Consider the following 9,320-nt stretch of genomic DNA (forward strand, 5'->3'; position numbering starts at 1 on the left):
GAGTAGCTTTCGGCACGGACTAGAAGGGCCGAGATCGCCTATTTCCGTGCTGTAATTGTTATATAGTTATATAAGTCACTTATAATAGCATCATAACATTTTAATTAACGTTTGGATATTAAACATACAGTGCATATTTTCCTTGTATGAACATATAAAATCATTGCAACGCACCAATATCGCTGTATCAGTGGGAGCCCTGGGCTTGTTTCCCTGGAACAAGACGGTCCCATCGAGGGGTGATGGGAGACAGCGACACTCGAATGGGTTCCTTATGTCCAGTCTATTCCACAATTTAGTTTTCGTTACATTCATCGCAGAGATAAGTTGGAAATGGAAGCAATGTTTTTAGTGCTTCCGTAGCTATCTCAGCATATTCAGCCTTGACTTTGATCCAGAATGCCGGCAGAGATGTTATGTCAAACACTTTTCAGCCCGCTGTCATTTGCAAGCTTGAGGAGTTGATCTCCTTCCCGCATTGACATGGGTGACGCGCGGGTAATGACCTCACGTGCGTGATGGCTCAACAGTGGCCGTGACTGGGAATGAAGAAAGGTGCAGCTGACTCATATCGCCAAATCATATCGTTTCGCCACGGCCCGGTAGCGCATGCATTGCGGCCCGGTACCAGTCCGCGGCCCGGTGGTTGGGGACCGCTGCACTAGATCAACTGGAGAAACAAGCTGTATTCAAAACTATACAGAGAAAGCAAAGCAGCTGCAGTTAATTTCTTGGTGGTGCTATTGCAATTTCTGCTGGGGCTATAGCCCCACCTAGCACCACCCCTGGGGACCTCTTCTATGGACACGTAAACTGATGAGACTGCGGATTATTACTGGTTTTGCGGGGCGGGGAACACACTGTGGAGGCGGTTAAATCCCTTTAGCGTGTCAGTTTCCTCTGCAGACGAAACCGCAATCAATTGGGCCTAGTGCTGCTTTATTTAGATTGCTCGACGGCAACAGTGCGCTGTCGAGTCATGTGTATCTGTACAGATAATTTGTTAACGTGCCCTGCCCTCTATTGACGGTAAAGGCTGGACTTGCATCACTCTCTTCATGAGCCTATTTCGTGTTCCATTATTTTAGGGGGTCGCTCTCTGTCGGTTTTTTGAGAAACAGAACGCCAGTTTTACTGGGAAGAGAGTGATTGAGCTGGGATCGGGCACTGGAATCGTTGGGATTTTAGCAACCTTACTTGGTAAGTGAAAGGCGGGGTAATGAACTGAAATCCAGTCCTTTCTGATATTAACATGGAATCCGGAAAATAATGACGGGGGTGATGGATAGGGAGAAAAGGGTGTTATTGTCTAGGACACTGTTAAACCCGTTTAGTTTAGTCAGAAAATAATAAATGTAGTCTGAAGGTATGTCGCTTTCGCACGGATTGACCTCTCTTCTCCTGTATAACAAAATCGAGAGTCCCTGTCCAAGTTCAGTTCTACAGGTGTCCTGCCCGAGTTAAAATTCATACCACACCAACCTAGTTTACCTGACCAATTTTTGTCTTAATAATTATATGACCATTTATTGCAAATGAGGTACTGAGCGGACTTTGGTTGTAGGAAAGACTATTAGATTCCCAAGCTATTTGGCCTTTGTGCTGTGCTAGTTTTAAAACAATAAGTAATGCTACTGTCTCCCGAAATAAGATTGAACTCTACCCAGATTTCTTACACTGTTCTTTCTGTGATCACGATAATTAAGGGCGAATAGAAATGGATCTTTTTCTCTCTCTTGGTCAGGTGGAGAGGTGACTGTGACCGATAAACCAAGCATCCTGAAGCAAATAGAAAACAATGTCCCATCAACATCCCCTCTGCCTGCAGGCACCGTGTAAAGGTCCGTGCTCTGACCTGGGGTGAAGACCACACGAGCTTTCCCTCCGACTATAACTTCATCCTGGGTTCCGATATTGTTTACAGCTCAGTGAGCTACCCGGCACTCATGGACACATTGCGACACCTCGCCAGCCACAGAGCCACAATTTACCTCTCTTCCGAATTGCGGAAGAGGAATGACTCGTCCTCTTTTCACAAGCAGCTTCTGCCTCAATATTTTAATTGCCAGGTGGTTGACAGGATAGATGATAAAAATATCATTGTGTATAAAATGTCCAAAATTAGTACAGACCCCGGAGTTGGGTGCTTTAATTAAGTAAGAGAACCTCTATTTCATCTTCTTCCAGCTTCTTGCTTTTGTGACGACAAACCAAGTTATCAGACGATTGATGCTAATGAGAGAGATAAAGGAGACAATGGAGAAACGTTCAAAATGTTAATGAGAGAGGAGAGAGATAACGGAAAAGAAACACAATTCAGAATATTGACAGACCGGTTGCTTTGAACCTAAACTGTTTGAAGTTTGATGGACAGGCGATACCCCAGCAGGGGGATAAAAAGAACAGGTTCGCTAGGCACGGGACACACCACGAGATCACGAGATAACGAGACCCTGGAAGAGCGGTGTGCCCCCACAAGTTGGTTGGTGTTTGGAGGTCCAGTTCGCGGGAACTGACCATAGACTCACAGGGTGAAAAGGTACGATCGGTGGGAACCTGGTGTGTGTGTCCGCCCTTGCCTGGGTGCCAGGTTCACCGCGGAAGAACGGTTGTATCCGGAACGGAGGGGTCACAGTCGGTGACCACAGCGGGATAGAAGACATAAAAGGGTCCGCCCAAAACCAACTGCGAAGAACTTTAAAGGTCTGCTTCAATCAAATTTGCATCTCTCTCTCTCTCTCTCCAACGGCACAACAGCGATTACTGCGAACTATACTAAGCTGAACTGAACTCTGCGTCACTTAAGACTGATCATTTTACCCCTAGACTGCGATAGAGCTTGGATGATTCCTATTACCCTAGTTCTGTGTACATGTGTGTTTTATCATTGCTAACCCAATGCATTTATATCCTTACGATTAGAGTACTGTGTTACTTATTTCTTTAATAAAACTTTATTAGATCCTAGTAATCCAGATTCCAACCAGCGTTCAATTTCTGCTGGTTTGGCAACCCAGTTACGGGGTACGTAACACTTTTAAAAACCAGCATAATTTATATTCTCTGAAAGACTTTCTTCAGATTATTGTTTATGGGACTATTCTCTGTTTCCTCCCATTGATTGACGGAAGGGGTTGGTGCTCGCCCGTGACTTGGTCAAGTGTTCGATTAGACTGTGTAGTGATTGGATTTAAAACACAGGGTAAGAACTGGAGCTGTTACTTGGGGTCACTGTAGTCTGGCAGCAATAAAGTGGCCAGGAAACTGATGATGGTGCCACACATCTTAATACTACTCTGAGTAACACCAACTCTTATCGATCAATTTGAGAATTTCCATTATTGTGTTATGTAGAAGTAATATTTCAGCGCTGCTTGTCCTGGTAAAGCAGGTTCCTACAGGGAAGACCGATTGTTTACTCTGTCAGTGGTCAATCCGTTCTGGTTCTCCCATTATGTTCCCAGTTCAGTGTAGTGGTTCGATTTTTACCAATTTTGTTTTCTTGTTAACAAGAACGATGATATCTGAATAATTCGCATGAAATATTCACTTTTCTTTACAACACTTCACAATGACTTTCCTTCACTCACAAGGTCAGAAGGAAATGTGTTGGCTGATGCTCAGCATCTTTCACAGCCGCTAGATAACGAAGCAGTACACACCCAAAATCCAGACAATTCTGAGGTCTGGGCCAGTAGGTGGCAAGTAACACTCGACAAATGTCAGACAATGACAGTATTCCGCAAGAGGAAATCCAACACGCCTCTCCTATATGTAATGGCATTGTCAATAGACAATAGACAATAGGTGCAGGAGTAGGCCAATCAGTCCTTTGAGCCAGCACCGCCATTCACTGTGATCATGACTGATCATCCACTATCAGTATCCAGTTCCTGCCTTCTCCCCATATCCCTTGACTCTACTATCTTTAAGAGCTCTATCTAACTCTTTCTTGAAAGAATCCAGAGAATTGGCCTCCACTGCCTTCTGAGGCAGAGCATTCCACAGAACCACAACCCTCTGTGTGAAAAAGCTTTTCCTCATCTCTGTTCTAAATGGTCTACCCCTTATTCTTAAGCTGTGGCCTCTGGTTCTGGACTCCCCCAACATCGGGAACATGTTTCCTGCCTCTAGCATGTCCAATCCCTTAATAATCTTATATGTTTCAATCAGATCCCCTCTCATCCTTCTAAATTTCAGTGTATACAAGCCCAGTCGCTCCAATCTCTCAACATATGACAGTCCTGCCATCCCGGGAATTAACCTCGTAAACCTACGCTGCACTCCCTCAATAGCTAGAATGTCCCTCCTCAAATTTGGAGACCAAAACTGTACACAATATTCCAGGTGTGGTCACACCAGAGTCCTGTACAACTGCAGAAGGACCTCTTTGCTCCTATACTTAACTCCCCTGGTTACGAAGGCCGACATGCCATTAACTTTCTTCACTGCCTGCTGTACCTGCATGCTTACTTTCAGTGACTGATGAACAAGGACACCCAAATCTCGTTGTACTTCCCCTTTTCCGAAATTGACACCATTCAGATAGTAATCTGCCTTCCTGTTATTGCCACCAAAGTAGATAACCTCACATTTATCCACATTAAACTGCATGTTCCATGCATCTGCCCACTCACCCAACCTGTCCAAGTCACCCTGCATTCTCAAAACATTCTCCTCACATTTCACACTGCCACCCAGCTTTGTGTCATCGGCCAATTTGCTAATGTAGGGAATCCTTCGTTCTGGATTTGCTCTTCTAGGGAACGTATGAGCCGTATGAAGAAGAAGAATTACACCCGATTCTGAGGGGAACGAATACCCTTGCGGAATGGTTTGCTGGACCTGTTGAGATGGAGTTATAGGGCTGAGGGTGGCGCAGTTGGTATACAAGTATATACAGTGTGTAGTGATACTATGAGGAAGGACAAGCAGACGATAGGGCAAAATTTCAGTCAGTGGGATAACATGGGGGCAAAATTGAAAAGCGTGATGAATACAGGACTGAAGATGTTACATTTGAATGCATGCACTATATGGTACAAGGTAGATGATGTTGCAGTGCAGTTAGGGATTGGCAGGTATGACATTGTGGGCATCACTGAGATGTTGTTGAAAGAAGATCATAGTTGGGAGCTTAACATCCAAGAATACACATTGTATTGAAGAGACAGGGTAGGGAGGCAGAGGGGGTGGCTCTGTTGGTATAAAATTAAATCAAATCCTTAGAAAGAGGTGACATAGGATCAGAAATTGTAGAATTCTTGTGGGTAGAGTTAAGAAACTGCAAGGGTTAAAAACACTGATGGGAATCCAAACCATAGCCAGGATGTCAGCTACAAATTACAACGGGAGATAGGAAAGATATGTAAAAAGTTCGAAGTTACTGTCATCACGGGAGGGGGGATTTCAATGTGCAGATAGATTGAGAAAATCAGGTTGGTGCTGGATCCCAAGCGAAGGAATTTGTAGATGCCTATGAGATGGCTTTTTAGAACAACTTGTAGTTGAGCCCACTAGGGGATCAGCTATTCCAAATTGGATGTTGTGTAATAAAGTAGATTTGATTTGGGAGCTTAAGATGAAGGAACACTTCGGAGGCAGTGATAATAATATAATAGAATTCACTCTGCAGTTTGAGGATGAGAGGCTAAAGTCGGATTTATCAGTATTACAGTGGAGTGAAAGGAATTACGGAGGCATGAGAGAGGAGTTGGCCAAAATTGATTGGAAGGGGACACTAGCAGGGATGATATCAAAACAGCAATGGCTGAAGTTTCTGGGAGCAATACGGAAGGCACAAGATAGATACATCACAAAGGTGAAAAAGTATTCTAATAGGCAGATGATGCAACTGTGGCTGACAATGAAGGTCAAAGACAGCATAACAGCCAGAAAGGGCATATAAAAGAGCAAAAATTAGTGGGAAGTTAGAGGACTGGGAAGCTTTTAAAAACCAACAGAAGGCAACTCACACACACAAAGTGCTGGAGGAACTCAGCAGACCAGGCAGCATCTACGGAAAAGTACAGTTGATGTTTTGGGCTGAGACCCTTCAGCAGGACTGGAGAAAAAAAGCTGAGGAGTAGATTTAAAAGGTGGGAGAGGGAAGAGAGAAACACAAGGTGATAGGCGAAACCGGGAGGAGGAGGGATGAAGCAAAGAGTTGGGAAGTTGATTGGTGAAAGAGATAAAGGGCTGGAGAAGGGGGAGTCTAATAGAAGAGGACAGAAGACCATGGAAAAAAGGAAAGGGGGTAGGAGCACCAGAGGGAGGTGATGGGCAGGCAAGGAGATAAGGTGAGAGAAGGAAAAGGGATGGGGAATGGTGAAGTGGGGGGGGGGCATTACTGGAAGTTCGAGTAATTGATGTTCATGCCATCAGGTTGGAGGCTACCCACATGGAATATAAGGTGTTCCTCCTCCAAACTAAGTGTGGCCTCATCTCAACAATGGAGGAGGCCATGGATAGACATTTTGGAATGGGAATGGGAAGTGGAATTGAAATGGGTGGCTACTGGAAGATCCTGCTTTTTCTGGCGGACGGAGCATAGGTGCTCAGCAAAGCGTCTCCCAATCTACGTCGGGTGTCACCGATATACAGGAGGCCACACTGGGAGCACCAGACATGGTAGATGACCCCACCAGACTCGCAGGTGAAGTGTCACCTCACCTGGAGGGACTGTTTAAGGCATTAAGGGAGGAGGAGTAACACTAGTTCCGGTTGCAAGGATAGGTGCCAGGAGGGAGGTCAGTGGGGAGGGACGAATGGACAAGGGAGTCGCATAGGGAGTGATCTCTGCGGAAAGCAGGAAGTGGGGGCAAAGGGAAAGATGTGCTTGGTGATGGGATACCAATGGGAATGGCGGAAGTTGCGGTGCATTATGTGCTGGACGCTGCGGCTGACGGGGACAAGAGGAACCCTATCCCTGGTAGAGTGGCGAGAGGATGGGGTAAGAGCACACGTGTGTGAAATGGAACAGGGCAGTGTTGACGGTTGAGGAAGGGAAGCTCCTTTCTTTGAAAAAACAGGACACCTCCTTCGTTCTGGAATGAAAAGCATCATGCGGCACAGATGGAGGAACTGAGAAGGGGATGGCACTTTTACAAGTAACACAGTGGGAGAACAAAAGGCAACTAAAAAGCCATAAGGAGAGAAAAGATTAAATATGAAGGTCAATAATATGAAAGAGGACACCAAAGGTATTTTCAGATCTCTAAAGAGTAAAAAAGGGGCAAGAGTGGATATCGGACCGCTAGAAAATGACGCTGGAGTAGTAATGGGGGACAAAGAAATGGCAGACTAATTTAATTAGTATTTTGAGTCAGTCATACCTGTGGAAGACATAGCAATATACCAGAAATTCGAGAGTTTCAGGGTGCAGAAGTGAGTGCAGTTGCTATTACTAAAATAAAGGTGCTTAGAAAGCTGAAAGATCTTAGCATTCTGAAAGAGGCAGCTGAAGAGATTTTGGAGGCATTAGTAATGATCCTTCAAGAATCACTAGGTTCTGGAGGACTGGAAAATTGCAAATGTCACTCCATTCTTTAAGAAGGGAGGGAGGCAAAAGACGGGAAATGATAAGACAGTTATAATTTCAGTGGTTGGGAAGCTGTTGGAGTCCATGTTTAAGGATGAAGTTTCAGGATACTTGATAGGCCAAAGTCAGCATGGAGAATCTTGCCTGAAAAGTCCATTGGAATTCCTTGAGGAAATAATCGGCAGGGTAGACAAAGGAGTCAGTGGATGTTGTTTGCCTGGGTTTTCCCAAGGCCTTGACTAGGTCTAGACAGAAGACTGGCTGACTGGCAGGACTCAAAAAGTGGGAATAAATGGGGCATTTTCTGGTTGGCTGCCGGTGACTAGTGGTGTTCTGCAGATGTCGCTGTTGGAATCACTTCTTTTCACCTCATACTTCAATGATTTGGGTGACCGAACTAATGGCTTTGTGGCCAAATTTGCAGACAAGGTGGAGGGGCAGGTAGTGTTGAGGAAGCAGGGAATCTGCAGAAAGACTTGGACAGATTGGTAGAATGGAAAAAGAAGTTGGCAGATTGAAAATAGTTTAGGGATGTGTATGGTCATGCACTATGGTAGAAGGAATATTTCCTAAACGGTAAAAATTACACAATCAGAGGTGCAAAGGGCGCCCTTGGGCAGGATTTCCTAAAGGCCAACTTGCAGATTGTGCTGGTGGAAGGAAAGCAAAGGCAATGTTAGCATTCACTTCAAGGGGACTAGAATATAAAAGCAAGGATGTAATGCTGAGGCTTTATAAGGCACCAATAAGACCTCACCTCACCTGGAGTATTGTGAGCAGTTTTGGGCCCCTTATCAAGGAAAAGATGTGCTGACATTGGAGAGGGTTCAGACAAGGCTCTCAAGTGTGAGACTGGGGATGAAAGGCTTAACGTATGGGAGACATTTGATGGTTCTGCACCTGTATTTGCTGGAATTTAGGAGAATGAAAGGAGGGGATCTATTAAAACCTATAGAATATTGAAAAGCCTAGATAGAATGGATGTTTCCCATAATGGGGGAGTACAGAACCAGAGGGCACAGCCTCAGAGTAGAGCGACATCCATTTAGAACAGAGATGAGGAGGAATTTCTTTAGCCAGAGGGTGGTGAATCTGTGGAATTCATTCTTACATGTGATTGCGGGGGCCAAGTCATTGGGTATATTTAAAGTGGAAGCTGATAGGTCCTTGATTGGGCAGGATGTCAAAGGTTAGGGGAGAAGGCAGGAGAATGGAGCTGAGAGGGATAATTGTATTGTGCTATAGGTTTTCTATGTTTCTATTAAATCAGCTATGATAGAACGGCAGAGTAGACTTGATCAGCCAAATAGCTTAATTCTGCTCCTATATAGAAACATAGAAACATAGAAAATAGGTGCAGGAGTAGGCCATTCGGCCCTTCGAGCCTGCACCGCCATTTATTATGATCATGGCTGATCATCCAACTCAGAACCCAGCCTTCCCTCCATACCCCCTGACCCCTGTAGCCACAAGGGCCATATCTAACTCCCTCTTAAATATAGCCAATGAACTGGCCTCAACAGTTTCCTGTGGCAGAGAATTCCACAGATCCACCACTCTCTGTGTGAAGAAGTTTTTCCTAATCTCGGTCCTAAAAGGCTTCCCCTCTATCCTCAAACTGTGACCCCTCGTTCTGGACCTCCCCAACATCGGGAACAATCTTCCCGCATCTAGCCTGTCCAATCCCTTTAGGATCTTATACGTTTCAATCAGATCCCCCCTCAATCTTCTAAATTCCAACGAGTACAAGCCCAGTTCATCCAGTCTTTCTTCATATGAA

At 45.0% G+C, this 9,320-nt stretch overlaps 1 pseudogene; it reads left to right on the plus strand.

The window, feature by feature from the left end:
* The first annotated feature begins 483 nt into the window (after window positions 1-483).
* LOC134339704 (EEF1A lysine methyltransferase 3-like) lies at window positions 484-2,156 on the plus strand (annotated as a pseudogene).
* Window positions 2,157-9,320: the final 7,164 nt, after the last annotated feature.

Source organism: Mobula hypostoma, chromosome 1 (genome assembly GCF_963921235.1).
Source record: "Mobula hypostoma chromosome 1, sMobHyp1.1, whole genome shotgun sequence".
Taxonomy (NCBI): domain Eukaryota; kingdom Metazoa; phylum Chordata; class Chondrichthyes; order Myliobatiformes; family Myliobatidae; genus Mobula; species Mobula hypostoma.